This window comes from Equus caballus, chromosome 2, assembly GCF_041296265.1.
Source record: "Equus caballus isolate H_3958 breed thoroughbred chromosome 2, TB-T2T, whole genome shotgun sequence".
Classification (NCBI taxonomy): Eukaryota; Metazoa; Chordata; class Mammalia; order Perissodactyla; family Equidae; genus Equus; species Equus caballus.
In genome coordinates this window covers 111,254,632-111,278,584 of record NC_091685.1, presented here as the reverse complement: position 1 = coordinate 111,278,584, position 23,953 = coordinate 111,254,632, and the positions used below count along the sequence as shown (strand labels likewise).

Sequence of the window (23,953 nt, the reverse complement as noted above, 5' to 3'; positions counted from 1 at the left end):
GGTTATTGTTATTTTGTTCTTATCTTCCTGGTTCTATTGACTGCATTAAAAATTACTCATAGCTCCAGCCCCCTTAAAACTTTCTTGGGGCTGGCCCAGTGGCATAGTGGTTAAGTTCACATGCTCCGCTTCAGTGGCCCAGGGTTCACAGGTTTGGATCCAGGGCATGGACCTACACAACACTCATCAAGCCATGCTGAGGCGGCACCTCACATACAAAGTAGAGGAAGATTGGCAGAGATGTTAGCTCAGAGCCAATCTTCCTCACCAAAAAAAAAAAACTTTCTCCTAGGTGATCCCTTAGAGTCAAAGGCCCGTGAGGGCTGAGACCACTGTTTATTTATAATTTTAGTTCCAATACTTAACACAATGCCTGAGTTCCCTTTGTCAGGAGAAAAACAAAATCCTGTCTCTAATGGAGAAATAGTATTAGAGAAAAAGGTTTAATTTTAGTCCCTGGTTTTCAATTTGCTTTGGCAACAATAAGCAAGTCACTACCTTCTCTGAACTGCTATTTCATCATCTGTAAAACAAAGAATGTAGACTCAGTGTTTTTAACTCTCTATCCATCTATCTGTATGTTTATTTACTCATAGCCATGGCACTCTTTGCAAATGAAATCTCACAGAGAAGCCCAGTTGAAGCCTAAACAAGTTGAAGAAGCCGTGGGAGGGGGCCTGGGGCCTCCCGTGCTCTCAGTCCTCCCTTGTCCCCCATTCCGTGGCCCCACAGGCCTGCAGGACGCTAGGCTCTTTAGGGCAGCACCGGAAACTCACTGACTAGACAGTTTCCGGAGCCCTGTCAGACTCTAAGATGGTGTATTCTAGAAGCAGTATCAAAATATTTTTTTACAGTGTTACCACTCCAAATGTTATTTAACAACAAAGGAAATTTTGTTGGATTCAGAGTTTTGCTTTGTATTTTCAACACGGTGTTTACGTTGTAAAACATTCAAATTGAACTCCTGAAGAGATGGAACAAAGGACAAAGTAAACTGGAAGCCAAATCCGTCATTTTCCTTCTTTTTTTTTTTTCCAACTTAAGTCCAGTAACGCTAAACAGATGGTGAGAAGTTAACAAGCCCAGAAATCTTAAATGACATGGGTGCTTCATCTTGTCACGAGGCTGCCATTCTTGAGTCTGCTGGGAGAGAGGGAAATCATTAAACGAGAGACGTTTGTGCAAAGCTGAGCACTGAACTTTCCAAAAGCTTTGGAACGGTCTTCCAGTCTGTGTGTCTCAAAGGTCGTTGGTAAAACCTGAACTTGGATTGAGAATGAACATTTCGTGTTGTACCTAACAATAAGCATTTATATAGCGTTTAACTTCATTGAAATCTTACGACTTTATGAGCTGAGTATTAATGTATTATTATTATTGTCATTATTAATTCATGCTAGTAAGTTTAATATATTTTTTTCGTGATTATTAATATGTTTGAACTCATATTCACCGTCTTATTCTGTTTGTTTACCATGCATTTTCTTTACTTCTTGTTTACTTCTTTACTGTCTGTTATTGACCTACTAGACAAGAGGAAGGTTAACATACTATTTCTGTTCTTTGAGTGGTTACTCTTAAATTTTAATATGCAAATTTAATAAAGTTTAATCAATATATAATCCAAACAAACGACCCTTAATATGCAGTTGGCTTTCTTCCATGCCTATCCCTGGAGTTGGAGTTTTCTGGGCCCTATTTTATGGCTGAAAGGCCATTTCTGGGCCTTTCGAGCCCCTCGGTTCATAAGGGACCTCTGTTCTAGCACCTAGCATGCATGAGGCCCTACGTACGCTGACTTCCTTCCTCCTGTGATTACGGATCTCCAGCTCTTTGGTTATATATCTGGTTCTAATGCCCCTGTGAGAGTTTTTAGCTCTAGTTCCCCTCCACATCGTGGCTTCTTGTTCCCTCTTTATTTCATTATGTAGAGATCTTCCTTTCTTGTGTTCAAGCCTGTTTAAAAATTTTGTCGAATGAGTAGATCTCCAGTGTTGGTCCAACCTACCATGTTAACTGGAAGTCTCGGGGACACTTTATTAACTTCTTTACAGATGTGGAAAGACGTGTGGAGAAGATACAACTAGCCCCTCCCGGTATTGGAAAAGAATAAGCAGACTTTACTTCAGATCTTATAGCTCCAAATCCATTTTTTCCGTAATGTTGGGCTTCTTTCTTTTCCCGTGCCTCGTTACTTATGCCTTGAAGTCGTCCCTAGAGTCCTGTTGACTCATAGCACACCAGTCACATGTTATCTTTTCAAGGAAAGTCCTGTGTGTTCATATGGTCCCCGAAGCTTTAGCCCCATTTTTGCCAGTACAATTTTTTAGAGCCATGTTAAACATTTTTTTCCAAGCCCAGCATCAGGAAAACACTAGAGCCCTAAGGTCTTAGAAGAATCATGAACTCTAAGGTTTACTTGAATCTCCTGGCTTTTACCTCTTATGGCCTGATACAAAGCCGTGTGGACCTTGGCTCTTTTATTCATAAATGACCCATAAATTCATTTATTCTTTTACCCTCACATAAGAACCAGCCTCTGGGCTCCCGTGGACCATACATGAGACAATTTGCATCCATAGCCATCAATGTAATAGGCTTTTGAAAAATTACACCTCTATGCCATTTTTAAAAGCATATTCTTTCTCTGAAGAATTTTTCTCATCTTCACTATATCAAATATTTCCACTATCTCAGCTCACATTATTCCAATCTGTATCTTAATGTTCACTATTCATCCAGTAAACATTTTTTGACTGTTATTCTGTGCTAAGCCCTAGAATCACAAAGATAGGGAGGGAGCAAGTACACAGTGAAATCTCTGCTGGCATAGTCATATGCACATTATGCTATGGAATAAGTAAACAAGAAACATCAACGCCCCTGGAGGTGGAAAGGAGAGAGACAGAAAAAGCCTACAGCATGTACAAGGACATGGAAGTTAGGGTACCCTTGGGAAACTGCCAGTCTGTCTGGGGCTGGGGATCTATGATAGGAAGGAAGACTGGCAAGGAGGAGCCTAGAGAGGCTGGCAAGGGCTGGGCTGTTTGCCCCGGGGTACAGGTGTTTGTGTTTCATTCTGGAAGCACTAGGCAGCTGGAGTGATTTTAAGCAGAGAAGTTGATTAAAGCGGGGAAAGCTGGAGCCGGGGGGACATACGGGGTGATCATAGTGCCTGGTTCATAGTTAGCACTCAGCGAATGTCAGTTGAATTGTTATTTTTTTTTTTTAAATTTTTTTTTTTTCTCCTTTCTCCCCAAAGCCCCCTGGTACACAGCTGTATATTTCGTTGTGGGTCCTTCTAGTTGTGGCATGTGGGACGCTGCCTCAGCGTGGTCTGATGAGCAGTGCCATGTCCGCGCCCAGGATTTGAACCAACGAAACACTGGGCCGCCTGCAGCGGAGAGCGTGAACTTAACCACTTGGCCACGGGGCCAGCCCCCGAATTGTTATGTTTTTATTCGTGGATGAGCACCCCATTCCCATATTGACCTCCACAAATTTACAAATCCTTAAGTGTGGAAGAATAAGATGATGTCTGCATAAGGTAAAAACTGGTTTGGCTAGACCACTTTCATTGTTTACATTCCACATGCTCAAATATACTCTTAATAAAAATGGGCTCATTTAGTTTGCTGTTTTCTTAGAGCAGACATAGCACTCAATCTGACCAGAGTGGGCAGAATCCTTGCTTAGGCTCTGAACACAGGATGTGTTCACAGGTCCTTTTCGACTACTCAGAGCCTCTGTTATTCTATTTATAATCTAAGTCCTTTACTTTTCTTCTTATTCCTTCTAATGCCCAATGTTTTACTTTTTAAGGACTCTGTTTACATTCACAGGTGGTGGGGATAATGAAAGAAGAAAATAAGTTAATTTTTATAAGCGTTTTTGGAGTAGGAATTTTCACAAAAACTTTCCCAAAATTCTATGTGCATCACTAAAGACTTTAATATCAGAGTTGTGTTTATGCACTTCTTGGAATCAGGTTCTTTTGTAGAAAAAAATATATCTATTCCACTCAATTTTTGTTTATATGGAAAAACATCTACATGGCAGTGAAATTAAATTCCAAGTACTACTGGTTTATTTTTATGACTTCTTTTTCTTGGTGGGCAGTTAACAATGACCAGAAAAAAGAGAAGTCATTAATTTTGTCTTAAATATTTCAATAACTTGAAACAATTTATGCCAAATTATCTACACCTTCACTAAGGTATGAGTTAAAGTTTCAAATATTGGCTGTATCTTTTCTTCTGAGCCAACCCAGGCTATGTTTCCAAAGCATAGGTTTTTCATTTCTTGAAATGCATTCATTGATGGTACAGATGAACTTGTAAAGGTTGGCTAGGGGCATGGATGTCAAATAATTGAAGTGATGATTCCATGTGCTCATTGCTAAAGATAAGATTTGGGATAGGATGGGGAATAGAGAGTCACCTCATGCTATATATATTTTTAAGTTTATAAAGTTTAAACAGTGGGATACTAGCATTAGATTATCAAATGGATCAATATCAAACAGACCAATGGTGCAGAAAAAGAGCTTAACAATAGACCCTATTATATTAAAAAATATAATATGATGAAGCATTCAAATTCAACAGAAATTGGATATCCATATACCAAAAAATGAGTTTTGATCTATACTTCACCCTTTATACAGAAATTAACTTACAATGGATCATAGACCTAAATGTAAAACATAAAACTAAAAATCCTTTTGAAAAGACAGAGAAGAAATCTTTATGTCCCTGGGTTGTGCAAAAACTCCTTAGATATGATATGAAAAGTGTGATCCATAAAAAAATTGATAAATTGGACTTGAAAATTAAAAGCTTTTGTTCTGAAAAAGACACTGTTAAGAGAATGAGAAGATAAGTCACAGACTGGGAGAAAATATTTCATAGATTGCATATTTGTACCCAAAATATGTGACTAACTCTCAAAACTCAATTAGTTAATTGTGGTGATGATTGCACAAGTCTTTGAATATACTAAAAACCACTGAATTATACACTTTAAGTGGTGAATTGCATAGTATGTAAGTTTTATCTCCTTAAAGCTGTTATTAAGAAGTGGAGGGTGGGGCTGGCCTGGTGGCGTAGTGGTTAAGTTCATGCACTCTGCTTCGGTGGCCCAAGGTCTGCCGGCCCAGATCCTGAACATGGACCTACATACCTCTCATCAAGCCATGCTGTGGCAGTGTCCCACATACAAAATAGAGGAAGATTGACACAGATGTTAGCCCAGCAGCAATCTTCCTCAAGCAAAAAGTGGAAGGTTGTCAACAGATGTTAGCTCAGGACCAATCTTCCTCACTAAAAAAAAAAATTGTGGAGGGAGAGTTTGACTACCACTGGTAGCAAGAAGAAATTTTCTTTTTTTTAGGATGAGGGAACTTGATTCTGGTGGTGGTTACACAATTCTATGCATTTGTCAAAACTTGTAGAATTGCACATCAAAAAGAGTGAATTATACTGTATGTAAACTTGACAGCAAATTTTAAAAACTTTTCAAAGTTCAGTGGAGAAGTTAAGGTTTAAGAATAAATGGTGCTGAGAAAATTTATTAGCTAGTTAGGAAAAAATGTTGAGGCCGACTTTCACTACCTACCAAAACAAATTCTGGAAGGATTGAAGAATTAAATATTTTTTGTCATAGGAAAAAAAAAAAGAGATATTGATCAAGATTTTGGAGTGGAGAGAACTTTTTAAAGTTAGAAAGATGAAGGAAGCGCTGAATGAAAGATTCATGGATTTGTCTATGTAAAAATGTAGGAATCTGGATTTCAGAAAGCCCCCATAGTAAACAAACTGGGAAAACATATATTCAACAAATATGAAAAGAAAATCTCTTACTATTTAAAGAACTCAAACAAATCAGTCTGGAAATCACTTAAACCTAAACTGATAAAACATATCATTTCTATGTAATTTTGCAGCTATTCTTTCTATTTTCCTCTCCTATGGCTGTCTCGTTGTACTGCCTACATTTTGAGGAAGATAGAAGGAGGGAAAATGTAATCTAGTTACTCATACTTCAGAAGATGCACCCAATCTTCGTCCCACGTCAACTACAGAATTATGGGGGTTTTGTTTGTTCTTTTGATTTCATTACTGACCTATGTCAAGCACACAACAGTCAAGGCCACAGCCAAGGCCTACCAGATTTGGCCGGTAAGGATACAATGAGCCCTTTTTGGCTTTCGATGGTTTATTACCTACATGGACAACTAAAGGCTCACAAGCCTCCGTGCTCTGGTGTTCCAGGAAGAACGCAAGGAGGATCCGCCAAGGCTTAGGACAGGCTCCAGCCCAAACCTGGCTCCTTTGGATATGTGCAGGGTCACCAGGGTGCAGAGATGTCCCCCTACAACTTGCTGATTACCTCCCTGGTCTGCAGAAGTCACTCATCTCTTCTAATCTGCAATGAGACTTTCTTCATTTGTCCCTTTTCCTATTTGTGAAGTAAAGCTGTGTGATCCACCTGCATAGAATTTACTCACTGTTCTCCTTATTTCACTACCTTTTCCCAAATTATGTAATGTTTTCCATTATGCTAATAGGAATAAGAAGAAAAAGTATGAGTATGTTCTGTATTGTATATTTCTGTGTAATAAACCACCTCAAAGCTTAGAAGCTTAAACCAACAACTACTTACTATTTCTCATGATTCTGTGCATTGGCTGGGTGCTCCTCTGCTGGTTTTGCCTGGGCGTACAGCTGGAGGTCAGCTGGGCTAGAAGGTCCAAGATCACCTCAGGCACATACCTGGCACTTGGTGCTGGCTATTGGTTGGGGTACTTGGTTCTCCAGTAGCCTCTCATCCTCAGTAAGCTAGATTGGCTGCCTACATGTCCCTCCTGGGGCAGCATTCCCACAGACCCAAGGCAGAAGCTTAAGATCTACTTTGTAAGTCATACAACATCACTCCTACCACATTCTTTTAGTCAAAACAAGTGATGAGAACAGCCCAGATTGAAGGGGTGGGGAATAGATTCCTCCTCTTGATAGGATGAGTTGCAAAAAGAGTATGCTCATGTTTTTCAGTCTACAGCAATGCAAAAAGACAAGACAAGACTGAGTTCTTTCAAGTGAATAGATTCATTGATGCGCAAACAAAATATGACTTTTCATTCAGGTAAGCAAGGCTACCAATAGAGTAAATATTTTCAGTGCTAGTCACTGCAATAAAATTACTGTGACACTAACAGTTCACAAAGATAGAAAATTGAGGAAACTAGGCCTCTATTTTCCTAGGCCCAGAAAATATTTGCAAGAGGAAGTAGTGGTATTAAGTCTTATTTCTGTAGGCAAAGTGACCTGGCAAGTGTGGTTTCCAAACCTCAGAGGGTTATGCCAATTTGATTCCAAGTCTCTTTAGTTAATAACAGAATAGAGAACACCAGCCAAAGATTTTGTTACTTAAAGGGAATTTGCAAATTAACTCTCTTAAGAAGCCATTTGTTGGCCAACATTCCCTGAGGAGAGTTTGTATTTTTACCATCCACCTTGCATAACTGATGAAAGTGAAATGAGATGGTTAGTGTAGTGTGTCTAGTGTAATACCTGACTAACCTTTGCCTTAAAAAAATATGGTTGCTACTATTATTTTATTCAAAGCTTCACCAAGAATTTACATTGTTTAATGATAGATAGACATTGTGGTAGGTACTTTCTTAATACATTTTTATGGTCGAAGTGGGTGCTTGATAAACTTGCTTTAAAAACTTTTCAAGCTAAAATTGTCGTTACCATATTCTATGGGGTAAAAATTTGGAACCTCCATTTTCTATTTGTTCACATGTTGGAAACTGACCTAACAAATGCAACAGTCAGCTATTGCCATATAACAAATAACCATAAAGAATCTCAGTGGCATTTAACAAAAGCATTTATTTTGCTCATGGATCTGTGAAGTGGCTAGAGAATTCTGCCTCTGCCTGCAGCACCTGCCTCTTCCTCATGCTACAAGTCTACAGATAGGTTGGAACAGCTCTGCTCAACATGAGTTTATTCTGAGGCCCAGGCTAAAGGAGCAGCAGCTACCCAAAGTAAGTTCATCTCATGGTGATGTTATAGGCTCAAAAGAACGAGCAAAAACATGCAGGATCTCTTAAGGTCTAGGTTCAGAACTGGCATACTCTCACTTCTACCCAAGTCAATGGAATATCCAACTTCAACTTTAGTAGGAGGAACTACTCAGTCACAGGGCAAGCTCCAAGTTATAATAAGAGAAGAAGAATTGACGGCAATAATGCAATCTACCATGATATTGGTTAAATAATCTTGGCCTACTGACGGACGGTCCCTAATCCTACCTCCATAAAGAGACATGTCTCCTGGTTATGCTTCTGATACTTTCTCAATAGGACATAAATCCCTTGGTTGGCTGACTGTTGAAGCTTATGATTCTATCCTCAAATAATATAGGATGTCTGCCTTGTCAAAAGTTCAGCAATAACAGAAGTAAAACCAATGAATCATTGAAGTAGTAATTAGCAAAAGTTTATTGTACACACCAAAAAGACAGTCTGCAAACCAGGAGCACTCAAACCAAAACATGGAACGAGGCACAGGGGTATATTGTTATAAAGCAACTTATATAGTGAGAAAGCAGTGACTGTTTATTCTTCACAGTATTGGTTATAATATTAGCATTTTCAGTGATTACCTCATATCAACCTAGGGAAGCAGTTCAAATTTTGCTTGTAATTTCCAGAGACATAAGCAAGAAATGACCCAGGGCAAGTTAGTCTTGCAAAATAAGCTAAATTAAGCTTTCCTTGTATGATTAAACTTGTTTTGTCTGCTCAGGGAATTTTCATGGATGGTCTCCATTTGTTTTTGATTTTAACAATTCCCCCCTTTTGGTCATTCTCTCAGACTAGTTTAGCATTATTAGGGGTTATTACCATTGATGTAATCAGGCCAAAGAATCAAGTTATTTGCTGTTTCCACGAGTTGAGTCGTCAGGCCAGAGGGCCATGTAGTCATCGTCTTCATCATGTGTGCAGTTATTATTCATTTCATCCAGTTGTCTGATCCTGATGGGTATCATTTGACATGTGAGTGGCTACCGACAGGCATTGAAAATCCTTGAGAGTATACAATGTACTGGAGAGGTTAATATGATGACTTTAAGGAGGACAATAGCCAAGGATTGAAAAATTCCCTGGAGCAGCGATTCCCAGGAGCCAAGATTTAACCAACTACATAAATTAAATGAGTTTTCATTTTTTTTAACTTATTTAGGTGGACACAACATGACATATTAGCAAACACATATCCTCATGATTTCTTAGGATGGGATGAGTATGAGGATGTTGCATTTCAGGCAGGGATGTTGCAGGTGAGCTTTCCTTGGAATAAGGTCTCTGTGTGATGTGAGCAATCAGGTGATTTAAGGAGGGGCATTGCTATGGAAACAAAAGAAAAACAAAGGTTAATAGTTTGAGCAAATTATAAATTCAGTTTCTGGGTTTGGAGAGCAGCCATTTGAGAAGATTTCTAAATGTTGGGTTCTAAGCATCTTCGGATGGAATGAGGGCAAGCAGTGTCAATCTGATGGATTTTCCTGGTGTGCAGTGTGAATGTCTCTGGTGAGCCTTCTGAGCAGGCACATAGCAACAGGTGCGAAGACTGTCCACACACGAGTGGTGATTTCTCTGAAGTTTATATCAAGTTGTCCAGCCTTCGCTTTCGTGGCTTCAGGAAAAGGGCAGTTTTAGTTTCACAGTGATTCCCAGTCAGAAGAGTGGGAGAAAATTGGAAATGTTAGTTTGGAGAGTCCTAGCCAAATATTGGGGGAAACTAGAAGAATTCAGGATCCCATCCAGTTTAAGGTAGAAAACAGAACCTCAAAGACAATTAACGGCACCAGAATCTGATATCTACCAAGATGTATTACTGAAATATAGTCATTCCCATTTCTAACAAAGATAACCATAATTTTTTGCAAATTAAGTTTAGTTTCAATAAACTTGGCCTAACTATTTACATAAGTGCAGCAAGAGTAGTGATTGACAATATAGGCTCCTTTAAATCTGCTTTGCTGGAACTTTTCATAAGGAATCTCAGAGTGGATTATCAAAGGCCTTGAGGCTAGGAAGCCAAGTCCAGGACTTGTCCAATTGTGTCCTGTTATAAGGAGAAAAGATTCTTACAGCACTTATGCAAATGCATATATTACTGTGAAAAACAAGAATATTAAATAGGAGTTTCTAAATTCTGGAGGGATCAGGTAGGGAGAAAAAGATAAATGCTTCAAACTTTGTTGCAAAGATGTGCTTTACCAAATTGCTCTAAGTTATACATATCTTAAAAGAGAAGAGAAAAGGGGATCCTTTTTCTGGAAAACAAAACATTAAAGAATCAGCAATGTTTTAAATGAAGTCATAAAAATCATAATCATCTTCATCAGTTCATTAGGTCTCCTGTGATTAATTCTTGTTTTCCTTCATCTTGGGTTAGCAGCTTTATGAATCAATCAATTTCCCATTAGAATTTTCTAAATTCTTACCCAGTTCAGTGTTATGATCTTAAAGTTATCAGAAACCTGCATTTTAGAGTACTTGTGAGGGTCTTTTCCATGAATCTCTTTGAAGACAAAATGCATTTCACAAGAACATTTTTGCGAAATCATCAGAGTAAAACAATAACTGTCAGTAAACAACAAAAGACTTTAAAAAATGACGATGGTTAAAGATCTGGTGGGAGTTCCTTATAGTGCAATTGACAAGGAAATTTGGCTATTTCTCTGACATACACTTGAAAACAATAACTAGAATTATGACTGATAACATTATATGAGGACATAACAGATTTTTAGGAATTTCAAGTAATTTCTTGAACACATATTAATAACGTATATGTATACAAATATAAACTAAAGAAAGTTTAGCATCACTTCTTATTTGACAAAGCTCCTCGTGTAATTTAACATATCAAATAATCCCAATAGGTTTAATATTTTTCTTTTATAAGGAGAGAGAACAAATCTTTTGAGATGTTTCAGGGGCCTTCTGTAAAATCCCAAAGTTAGTTCAAGATCAAAAAGACTTCATTCAGAATTTGATTTGGGGAAGTTTGTTAAAAATGTCAAAAGATTTAAGACATTTGATCAAATAGGATTATAGGTCACTATGAAACAATACTTAATTATCCATTCAACTGTAGTGACAGTTAAAAGATTTCAAAAGCAAATATAGAAAGTTACATAGTTGTAAAAAACCTTAGCTCTTTTAATAGAGAAGGCAGTTTTTCTAATTAATCAAAGACATGATAAAGAAAACATGAAGCACAGGAAATATTTACATAAGACACAGAATCTTTGTTTCCTAGGCAGATTATATTAAAGGTAAAGGAAAACCTTTACTTACAGTTTCTTATTAGGAGCAGACCAATAATCTAAGAAAAGTTTGTTCTTTTAACAGAGAAAAAAACAAATTCTAATTTTGCAGCAGTGTACTTTTGATATTAAAACCTTTTTTTTTAACTTAAGTAAATCCATTCCAATTCTAGTCAATTTGACCACATATACAATTCTTTTCTCAAGAGCTCCTTTCCACAAGAGACCTTCCTCAAGAAACCTTCTACAACTTTCTATATCCATTTAGGTTTTTTCCTGTCTTTTTGCTTTCTTATTCTGGAACAATCATTTTATTTGAGGACGAAATTACTTCCTTTTTTCCTTTTTACACACAAACAGAACAAAACAAAACCATATCCAGCATACTTTTCCTTATCCAGAAAATGCATTCTATTTTCCATACCTGTTTTTCATATACAGTCATTTTCCTTCACCCTTATTTTTTCTAGTGGGTTTTTTTAACATGTTGACTATAAATTTTAACTATTTGTAATCTTTGCTTTCCAGTGAAAACTGGGAAGCAGGCAATTGTCATCTGTCTATCATATATTAGCATTGTATAGTGGATTGGAAATTTGTAAATACATTTCATAATTTCTAGAAATATATTTTTTATCATAGTAAATTTTTCAATGTGGCACAAAATGTGTATTAATAGACACAAATATCTTTTGTCTCTCTGTAAAAAGATTTAAAAGCCAAAAGTGGATAAACATGTTTAGCATTTAGACTTTATCTTATTTGAAAATGATTTGGATATTCAATGAATATCCATTGTTTAGTTTAACTTAGTATAAATTTTTATCTTATTTACATTTATTTAAGTTACTTGCTTTTAACAATTATGCTTGGGTTAGACATTAAACAGCTAACCATCATCTTAAGTTATTTTTCTTGCTGACAGATTTTGAAAACATGCCTGCTTTTATTAAACCAACAAACTTAAGCTAGCTTTATTTATCAAGCATTATCCCAGACCTTGTGAGCTTAAAAAACATTTGGGTTAGTTTCTATATTTCTGAGAGTATATTTAATTTATACAAATACTTCATTTTATTTAAGCCAATAAAATATAGCTCTTTACAAACTAATTTTGGCAATGCCATGGAAAGGTAGAAAAGTATCACATATCTATAACATACATACATAGATGTACATAAACATACAGACAGAAACAGAGATCTTATAGCTTTTGTTTAAAACATTTTAGCTACGTTTCAGGTACAAAACTCAAAAGAATAGTTGAATCCAAATTTTGTTTCTGGCAGATGGACTAAGTTAAGGTTACCTGCTCAGATGATCACAGAGTTTTTGCTAAAGATTTGTTATTTGCATGCCATAAGGATTCTTTTAGAGCTATTTTTGGAGTCATTTTGTCTTTTAGAAGCTTCTGAACACCAATAAAAGAATGCATTCCATTGTCTCTGAGAAGTTTGGGAATCTTCTCTTTTAAGGGTGCCCTTTAAAGTGGACTTATCTAATTTACAGGTTCCCAAAAGTGGCCACTATAATACCAAAAGTTCATCTGTTTTCCAAAAAGGCACAAGATCCTGGTCCATAGACCAAGTGGAACCCAGCTTTGCCTTTAGATTTCCTAACATATCTTAACTATGAGGGTTCCTGTTTTCCAACAGCTATTCTAAAACATAGGGAATGACATGTTTTTCCCCTTTTGAATAGAATAGGATGACTTACAAGAAACTTCAACAAACAAAGTACAAGTAAGCACAATAAAATCAGAGATGTCAATATGCAAAGAGAGCAAAGTTTGGATCCAAGATAGACTTACCCTCAAATTCCAGGGTCAGTGAGAAAGCAGTGAGCTCAGTGGGCTCTGTGGGTACCAGCACCTGTTTGCTCACTGGCCTCAGAGTCATCGGTTGGGGGGTCTTCTTTGGATCCCACTTCTGACACCATGAAATGTCAAAAGTTCAGAAATAACAGACGTAAAACCAATGAATCATTGAAGTAGTAATTAGCAAAAGTTTATTGTACACACACCAAAAAGACAGTCTGCAAACCAGGAGCACTCAAACCAAAACATGGAATGAGGCTCAGGGGTATATTGTTATAAAGCAGCCTCTCTACTGAGAAAGGAGTGACTGTTTATTCTTCACAGTGATTGGTTATAATATTAGAATTTTCAGTGGTTACCTCATATCAATCTTGGAAAACAGTTCAAATTTTGCTTATGATTTACAGAGACAAAAGCAAGAAATGACCCAGGGTAAGTTAGTCTTGCAAAATAAGCAAATTAAACTTTGCTTGTATGATTAAACTGCTTTCATCTGCTCAGAGAATTTTCAAGGATGGTCTCCATGTTTTTATTTTATTTTAACAAACCTGTTAGTTACCTAACAGAGTATATTTTTAAATTCTATGCTGCCTCATAATTATAAAGTCTCAGTTTGGAAAACCATATTTGTGAAGTATTTCTTAGTGAATCATCCATTCCTCAAGATAGTCTAAATTTCACACCTGGATCAAGTTAAGTTGTAGAAAAGTTTCCATGTACAACATATCATGTCGGCCTCTTATAAAACTGCCTTTTGTTAACCAAGCTTGGGTGTTAAGCTCTCTACCTACATTGAAAAGAGTTATAAGAAAATAGCTTATGGACACAGTCATTAATTAAGATTGACATTGATGTGCTCTACACATTCCCTTTTTTGAAGAACCATAGAAGATTTTCTCTTGGCACACAGAAACAAGAATTTTATGGGATCCCCCTGAAAAATTGGCTTATTTTTATCTTATAGTCACTGTGATGTAACTGATCATCTTTCCATTCTTATATTGGCCACTAGGAAGCTCTGATACAGATTCAGAAGCCATCTCTGCTGGAGCACAGAGCCTCATGCATAGTATGGCCATTTTGTGTCAGGCTTTAAGTGAGTTAACACTTATTAAGTCCTTAGAAGAGCTTGACACATAGTAAGTGCTATATGTTGGTTTGCCATTTGTCTTATTATTGATATTAATGGGATAAGTTAGATATAAATAAAATTCAATTAAATAAGAGAACGAGATCCTAATATCTGACCTCCTATTTCATTTTGGAATAAAAAGTACTGAATTCATCTGTTCCTTTTCAAGACTTTTGTAATCAAATTACATAATAGATAAGCAGGCCAAGTATTGGATGAGGAAATTTTATTCTCCTTCTCTTTAACTAATAGTTTACTGATTAAGTTTAAGTTTGTGTCGTTTGGATCAAAACAAATTTCCACTTCTTGCCAAGAACACTTAGAATGAAATAACCAAAAGTTTCAGCAAAGACTGAGGTAAATGTTATTAAAAAATGGATCATAGATTGAAACTCCCTCGAATGGTTTGGTGGCGTAGGGATTGGGGAGGGTAAGAAGTCCAATAGGAGCTCTCTTCTTTGCAACAGCTAGTTTTTGGCCTAAGCAGGGCCCTCTAAAATTTTGCTTTCCTTCCTTGTTTTGAGGCTGGGAGAAGGAAGTGAGGGGCCCAAATCAGCCAGGATTGATCATCTCACTGGCAAAGACACGATGCCCACAGGCAGAGGAAGCATGCTAAAGCTCCAGGGTTCTCTCTGTGCCCCTTGCCTTGATGGTGTCCACAAGAGAAACACAGAGAAAGAAAACAGCTGTTTTGCCCACAGCTAAAGGGCAAAAAAAAGAATACAAATTGTCAACCCCTAGCCCTCAAACTTTTGACCGGAAGGAGAGATTCAAATAGTCCTCTGCTAAACAGAGCAAAGGATCAAGGATTTGGGGCTAATTCTATTATTCAAAAGAACAGCCTTTGGTCAAAGAAAAGAAGCTGAATAAAAAACTCTTTTAAAGAAAAGAATATGTACCATATAACATGCAATGGACATATGAAAAATTCCTGCTAGAGGAAGACAATCTAGGTATTTTTATTTCAGGGAATAAATTGGACAGATTTTACACTCTAAAAGAAATTGAGAGTATTTCATAGTGAGGAATCTGCAAGTCTTTTGTATCTGAATGAAGACAGTATAGAGAAAAAGCAGTTAAATTAAATGCAGATAATTAACATTAGATATTAAAATGTAGACTAATTATTAAATTAAATTGTAGTTAAATTGAATGTAGGTATTAGGTTTTTTTAAAGACAAAAACAATGGTGTTCTATTCTTATGAGAAGCAGTTTGTCAATATCTATAAAAATGACAGATGCCAAGAGGAGGACTTTATCTTATGTGTCATATGTGTGTGAACTCATGTGTGTAAATGATGTATGTATGAGATTATTTATTGCAACATTGTTTGTGAGAGTAAAATATTGGAAATAACTTAAATGCCCATTAATTGGAGACCAGCTAAATAGACAATTCATATGCTGGAATATGCAGCCATTAACAAGAATGAGGCAGATCTTTATGTAATAATAACATAAGCTCTCCAAGATGTGTTGTAAAGAGGATGTGGAAGAGAGGGTATAAAATACTATCATTCATGTAAAAATATTTATTTGTATTTACTTGTTTATACATAAACATTCTGGAAGGATCCATAAGAAAATGGCCAAAGTGCTAGCTTCTAGGAGGGGAACTGAGTGTCAAGTGGACAGAGACGGGGGTGACTTTTTTCACTCTAAATCTTTGAATCCCTTTTTGTGTGTGTCTGTGAGGAAGATTGGCCCTGAGCTAACATCTGTTGCAAATCTTCCTCTTTTTCCTTGAGAAAGATTGTCGCTGAGCTAACATCGGTGCCAATCTTTCTCTATTTTATGTGGGATGCCACCACAGCGTGGCTTGACAAGTAGTGGTAGGTCCATGCCCGGGATCTGGGCCTGAGAACCCCAGGCCACCAAAGCAGAGCACGCGAACTTAACCACTACACCACCAGGCCAGCCAGCCCCTTTGAATTCCTTTTGAAGTTGATGTCATGTGCATTTAAATTCATTAATAATAATATCATCAAAGAAATTATGAATTCATCTGAAACAACAAGGAACAAAATTGGTACAAGCAATCTGTGATGTGGAGGGCACACTTGAGAAAAATCATGCAAGGTGCAGAGAAAAATGTCAGAGACTGTCCAAAGAGGTATGGAGGACACATCACAAGATTCAACCTATAAATAATCGGTATCACCAAAATATGTATACCATGTTTCTATTTTTGTAAAGATAAAGCTACACATACAGATAAATTACCTAGTATCTGTATGTGTAAATGTCTACTCCTATGTGATTGTATAATAATAATAATAAGCAACAAAAACAGTACTTAAACCATGTACCAGGTACTGTTCTAAGTGCTCTGTGTGTGCTATTGTTGGTCCTCACAACAGCTCTATGAAGTAGGTAGTTATCCCCACTGCACAGATGGGATTCCAAAGCACTGAGAAGTCAGCTTCTGGTCCCACAGTCACACAGCTAGTAAGTGGCAGAGCTGAGATTTGCCGCCCGGCATTTAACCCAAATTGGCCTTTTCATCTACCAGATCATGATGCCTCCCTGTCATGTAAAGAAAAATGATGGGGAGATAAGCAGTAGTCACTTAAAACCTGTAGAATGAAGCTGTTTGGAATTTTTATTTTCTGTATTAACATGTTTGTATCATTTGAATTTTTATAACTTCTTTATAATTTAAATTAAAAAGTAACTATAAATCAAAGAGAGGTATAAAACACTAAATAAACATCTGAGACTGCTCTCTCTAACTCACTCTTATTATCAGAAGTTTTATAAGAAACTATGTTTTTGTAAGAAATCCACAGAGCTCAAGTCCAGGGTTTAGGGTTCACCTTCATGCTCATTGGCTGGCTAGTTAGTAAAGCTCTCTGATTGCAGGTACATAATATCTACTTTGTTCCCTGTGGCATGCTCTTAAAACAGAGTATGCCAGGATTCCTTGACCCTCCAACCTACAATAGGACTCCTGAAGAACTGAGTTCTGATGCCTACATGTATGCGTGTAGTTGAAACTCGCTGCTGCTCTTCAAACCACCATGTCAACATCAAGACACTAGCCTGGACATCATCGTTCCCTCTGTGAAGATTACTGTTTTACTCATTTGAGTTTAAGAATATCACCATGTCTCAGTTCAGGCTGCTGTAACAGAATACCATAGTCTGTGTGGCATATAAATAAATATTTCTTTCCCACTGTCCTGGAGGCTGGGAAGGCCAAGATCAAGCTCCAGCAGATCTGATGTCTGGTGAGAACTTGCTTCCTGGATCGTAGACTGCCATCTTCTCACTGTGTCCTCATGTGGTGGAAGGGGCAAGGTAGGTCGGAGGGCTTCACCCTCATGACCTAATCACCTCCTAGGGGCCTCACCTCCTAACACCAGCACACTGGGGATTAGGATTTCAGCATATGAATTTTGGGGGGACACAAACATTCAGTCTGTAGCACACAACATAGCTAATTTATGGAGGTGAGCATTGTGATAGCAACTGTAACGCTTCCATACCCCAAAATTTCAGAGATGTTTCATCAGATTGAAAGCAATGTTGTAAATAACCTTTCCCTGCTTATGGTTCCTAAACTTTATAACAATTTTTGTAATACTTTAATACAGTTCCTGTAATAGCATACTACACTATACTATTATAAATTACTGTATATAAAATAGCATTACTATTATGCACACAGACTAAATGTTTGCCATGTTAATGAGGAGGGACACAGATAACTGAAGTCTATTTGAAATTTAAGGTTTTCGCCAGGGCTTTGTTTGAATTGCTGTATTCCTTGTTTCTTAAGACTTCTAATGCTGATAGCATTTACTCTTTCATGACAATGGGGTATCATTTGGTAAGACACTAAGGCTTATATACAACATTTAAAATTATTAAGAACAGCAAATTTTAAAATCTTAAGTGCATCTTTCCCTCTCAAGAACCTAGATCTCTGTCAAGAGCCTAGCTCACCTTAACAGTTTTTATGATGGCCGAATTAACAAACTCAACTTGTCACTAGTCTCAGTCAGACTTATTTAGATGTAATAACTTCTATTTGTGGGCACACAGTGAGAATATAGATCTGACAAGATGCAGCTGTAATAAACATAGATATAGTAACAGCTTCTATGTCTCTGTGTGGAATGGGGATCCCAGCTTGAACTTGAAGTATGTCTGCAGTTTTATTGATAATTCCCACCCTCCTCCACCACTGGATTTTCAGGAGTCCATGGGGAGCTTAGCTTGGAACAACTCAGTCTCACAAACATGCCCAGACATGTTGCAAGAGTGTAAGATTCCCCTGATTATAATTTAGTGCGGTTAATGGTGTGGGTCTTCTACGTAAGCACAAAAAAGAAAGCCTTTTTTTTTAACTTTCTCCAGGAGATATTTTATGTGCATGTTTGTCTCTGTGTGTTGCCAAAAGATTAGAAATTACAAAAGGCCATGGTACAGAAAATGAGTCCCTGGTTGGTCTCATTTCCTTAGTGTTTCAGCCTAATGAATTAATCCTGTATCCGATCCTTTTAATTTTTTGTTTCAATTCTGGAATCTGGTGCCAATTTAGCCATCTGACCACTAGGAATTACTTTTGAAGTATGATATTACAAAAAGACACTGACCAGAGGAAGGCATTACACACAGGATTTCCTGTTTATAGATGCACCAAACATGTAGGCCCCTGATTAACTGATTAACGGGGGGAGAATAGAATATATCTAAACAATGTACTCACTGAAAGTTTCCACACAACTGCGTTGGATAGCTTACTCCAATGTGTGACTCAGGAAAACATTCCAGTGCATTCATAAATTCAGAGAAGGAATCCAAACTGACGATAGATGGATGCAATTGTTGGTGTCCACTGGGAAAGAAGTAGCAGGTTAATACTTGATTTAAAAGATTTCATCCAGAAAGTAATACTAGGATGATGATTTTTTTAAATGCCAGCATCTTATGCCATCAAATTAGCCAATAACACTATTCATTTTCTCTTTCCTTGTAACTTTTTCCATTCTGTTCTGTTGTTCCACCAGTTTTTGAAAATAAATATGCAAGAAAATCACCAAAAATAAACTGTTGTCATTTTCATCTTTCTAAACTCAAGCATGTGCAGACTGCTCCCTTTTTACATGCTGTTTCTTATATGTAGAGAGGACAGATTTTCTGATTCTTTTTTTTTTTTTTTTTGAGGAAGATTAGCCCTGGACTAACTGCTGCCAATCCTCCTCTTTTTGCTGAGGAAGACTGGCTCTGAGCTAACATCCGTGCCCATCTTCCTCTACTTTTATATGTGGGACACCTACCACAGCATGGCTTGCCAAGGGGCGCCATGTCCGTAACCAGGGATCCAAACCAGCAAACCCCAGGCTGCCAAAGTGGAACGTGCGAACTTAACTGCTGTGCCACCAGTCTGGCCCCTGGATATTCTGATTCTTAATAGTAGTAACAATACTTGGAATTTCAGTGTTTTGGGTTTTTTTTTCTCTAAAGCACAAATGAATCTTTTGTACCCTGTATAGTATAGAATTACTATACAATAGTTTCTAATCTTTAAGACTATATTATCTATGCACAGAGAATTCAAAGAAAATTAGTATTCAGTACCCGTTATCAATTAAAAATACAACAATGAGAAATCTACATTTTTCTTTTCTTTTTCCCTACATCTATAGCAAATACAGCAAGAAGTTCCTTTAAACATTTAGAAAAGAAAAAGGAAGGTGAAGTAAAATAAAAGAAAAAAGGAAAAGGAAGAAAGAAAAGAAATGGATGCTATTCAAGCTCAGAAGATTATTGACTTTGATGAAACTATAATATAGTTTAAGGGAACATGGGATTTAAAAGCAGTTTTAAATGTTAGAAAGCAGGCAGCATTTCCATAGGGCTACTAGCGGAGCACGTAGCAATTCTAATTCCCGCTTTTAGAGCGAATCAAAAGTCTTCCATGACTGGTCCCCAGCCAACCCCTTCCGGTCCAGCTTAAGTTTTGTAGTATCTTGTCAGGGAAGTGGGAGAACCCTCCTCCCCCTTTCCATAGGGTTCTTATGGCTGGTCAAATAATTAAAAAGTCAGTTTAGCAGAGAAAATCCAACAAACTAATAGCATGTATACGTGGGAGAAACTCAGGGGAAACTGAATAACTCAGCCAACGGGCCGAGGCGGCCTGCTTAAGTATCTTCAGCTACAGACAAGGAGGACGGGATAGTGATTTGGGGCTTCAAAGGGGAGGAAGGCAACTCACATGGAAATGGAAAAGCAAATGTTTGGTAAATAGAGCTTTGATAAGAGTGGGCAAGGATCCTCCCAGTCTACAGAAACCCAGAGTTACCTATGGTGATGGCCTGCCCTGGAGACAGGCCTTTATTTTAAATTTCTTTTAGGCAGTTAGAGGGGAAAGGTGGAATATTCTTGCTGAGTCTGAGCCCTTATTGTCTTCAGCTCGAAATAATCCGCGTACCAGAGTGGAGCATCTTGGGGCGGCCTGCCCTGAACCCCGTCAATATCTTTTCCCAGGGGGAAAAAAAAACTGTCACCAAAAGAACCTTTTATTAGATATACTATTTCTCAGCTAATTTTTTTTATTGCCTAATCACAAGGATCAATTATTTCTTTCTTCTGGTTCTGTGTCTAAAACCCTTTCTAGTAGATAGGATTGTTGTAAAGATCAGAAAGACACTGTATATGAACATAAATGCTTTCAAATATACACAGAATCATACAAATATAAGTCAACATCATTATGAAAACCGCTTTGTGAGATGTACGTTTTCCTTTTGTTTTTATTTTTCTGTCTTATCCTATTGCTTTCTTTTTTGTTGTTGTTGCTGAGGAAGATTCACCCTGAGCCCACATCCGTTGCCAATCTTCCTCTTTTTTTCTTTTTTTTTATGGGAACTGCCACCCCAGTGTGGCTGCTCACAGACGAGTGGTGTATGTCCATGCCCAGGATCCAAACCGTGGCCACCGAAGCAGAGATCGCCGAACTTAACCCCAACGCCGCCGGGGCTGGCCCTCCTATCATTTTCTTAATAATCAAAACTGCTATATTGGAATTATAATGCTATTGTTAGGTTGAAAATGTTAAACATTTTTGGTTTTGCCTTTCAGGAAAACTAACAAAAGTATTCTACGTTGCAAACTGTTATTTTATATTGAGGCTAGTAGGTTAAAAAAGATCAGAAAACATAATCTAAAGATCTCATTTTCTAAAAAATCATTTTTTCTTCCCAGTTTTCAGTGATTAACCAGCCGCTTTTGTTGTTGTCATCAAATCTGCCATGGAAGTCAAAATTTCACAGCATGTCATGGTCCCTCAGAAATTTCATCTTATGCTTCAGGGTAATTTAAGTTGTTACAAAGGTCATTTAGGGGAAGAAATTAGTGACTATAATAAATTATTTATTTTCTTAGTGTTTATAAACAAAGATCTCCTTTGGGAAACAGGGTGCAAAAGAAGGCAGAGAAAATAAGAACAAATTGTCAGCTGGCTACAGACAGAGGGAAGATGGCCTGTGCTTGGCCTGTGTCTGGTTTCTAGGGGATCCTGCTTAGACCAACAGTCAAACAAGCACACATTTTGTATATTAAACATACAAAAAGGAAAAGCCAAAGCATGAAATGCAGTCCACTTCCAGTAATCTGCATTCTTATTAATTTTTTCCTGGTTTATCAAAAAATATTTCACGTCAGATAGAGAATCTGACTTACTCCTGTGCTACTCCCCCTGACCACTGGTTTTGTGTTTACTCTGATATCATAACCTAATTTTTAGTTATTAGCCTAAGTAAAAATAAGGAGGGAATAACTAAACCCACTTTTTAAAACACATAATGCATTACAAAGAAAAAAATATTTGGGGGTTAGCTACAGTTTGTGTCCCTAGGATGGATAATTGTGAGGGGCTCTCAGGTCAGAAAACATTAACCAGAACAGAGACCTGTGCACAAAGCAGACCAATTTCACTGATAGTCGTTGGTCCTTGGTTTATCTTCACTCATCTGGACAAAACCAGCTTAGAAGAGCCAACATCAGTAAAGGTTCTTTTTTCCTAAAGGTTGGTCATGTTACTCTCTTCACCTTTAAAAACCCATGAAGATGAACTTACCCTAGAATTCACATTGAGACTGAAGAGTAGCAGAAAATACCACCCCAAAATAGTCCACTTTGGCAGAAGGGCTGTTTCAAGGCACTTGAAATACAGCAGGTGCAAGAAGAGCTCTCTGACCTCCTCTTTTCTTCCTGAAACCAGGACATGAAACTTCCACGGGAAAGATGCCCTCCTAGCACCTGGAAGAAAGGAACGTTCTTATCACCAGAGAGAGGGAGTGGAGGCCAAGAGAAATCGCACAAACAAACTTCGGTAAAACAACCCCTGTCTTCCTTTAGCCTCCCCATAAATTTTAGTTACTTTGTCACAATTACTACTCTTTGTCCAACCTAGTTTATAAACACTTAGGCCTAACCACTTTTGGGGTCTTCATTTTCCTGTGAAGGCTCCCATGTACATGTAAAAGTAATTTTTGTGTGCTTTCCTCCTGTTAATTTGTCTTATGTCAACTTAATTTTCAGGCCCAGCTGGAGACCCTAACAGACTAAAAGAAAAGTTTTGTTTCTCTACAAGGCCAAGTGTGGATGTTGCTATATATATATATAATGGCTCAGATTCTTTCAAACTACTTTTTCTTTATAGCTTGCTGTTCCTCTAATCCATCTGGGATGAGAATTCCTAAGACTGGAATCATGGGAATCATAGAGTTCCTCTTCCAAACAATTCTACTTACTTTCTGGTTCTTGCATTTTACATGACTGCTTTACTGATTTCTTGCTTTAATGCCCACCCTTTAATGCCTTCGGTTGGCATTAAAGAGAGAGGTATTTAACCAGGAAATGAGATAAAGACTTTCAAATAGGACTCCTCAATAAAATGAAATGTGCACACAATTTCCTATATGGATGATGTATATTTTGATAGGCAAGGTTTCTGTTAGTAACCCATGATGACCTGCTTAACATTTTTGTTATGCAAAAGTTTTCCCCTTGAAAAAAATCACCAGTAATATTTGCATAAAAGGGAAAAATACATACTATCTATGTATTTTAAGCAAAAGATTTTATTTTTGTGGGCAATTATTTATAATAATATTAAAAATTTTACAGAATACCAGTTCTTTCTCACTGTTTTTAATTCTCATTTAAAAGATCAATTTACCCCAAAATATGTTACACAGGAGAAACGGAAAGATTTTTTGAAAAAATAAATATTGCTTATGTTACACAAAGCCCCTGCATTTCTATTCATCACTTACTGTATTAAATTGAGTATGCAATCAGTTAAGCTAATAGGAAACTCTTGGTTTGAAACTTTTTATTAATTTTGACTAAAGCACAATATGCCTTTATTATACTTACATTGTTAAGAATCATACATAATAGGCCAAAAAATTATGCTTTAGATTATTTTTAAAGCTTGGAAATTGAATTATAAAGTTACAGCACTTAAAAAAATAAAACACATAGAAACTTAGAAGAAAATGAAATAGAATATGAACTAAGGTAAAAAAGTCTTAAATCAATTTTGTCATAGTGATGTATAAAAATAGCAATACAGGGCTAAATTGACATCACTAGTCAAATCGTATGCATCTTGAATTCATTTGTGGTGTGGAAGTTA

At 37.1% G+C, this 23,953-nt stretch overlaps 1 protein-coding gene across 5 annotated transcripts in view; it reads left to right on the top strand.

Annotated features, from left to right (window-relative positions):
- BBS12 (Bardet-Biedl syndrome 12) overlaps window positions 1-23,953 on the top strand; it is a 67,948-nt gene that overhangs the window by 32,428 nt on the left and 11,567 nt on the right. For 2 of the 5 annotated variants that reach the window (XR_011430312.1, XR_011430320.1), the window contains 3 exons: window positions 21,514-21,621; window positions 22,532-22,642; window positions 22,852-23,561. The gene's annotated coding sequence lies outside the window, so the exon portion shown is untranslated. Of the gene's footprint in view, window positions 1-7,052; window positions 7,144-21,513; window positions 21,622-22,531; window positions 22,643-22,851; window positions 23,562-23,953 lie in introns of those variants that run through there. The other 3 variants (XR_011430319.1, XR_011430316.1, XR_011430318.1) reach the window with 3 other exon arrangements.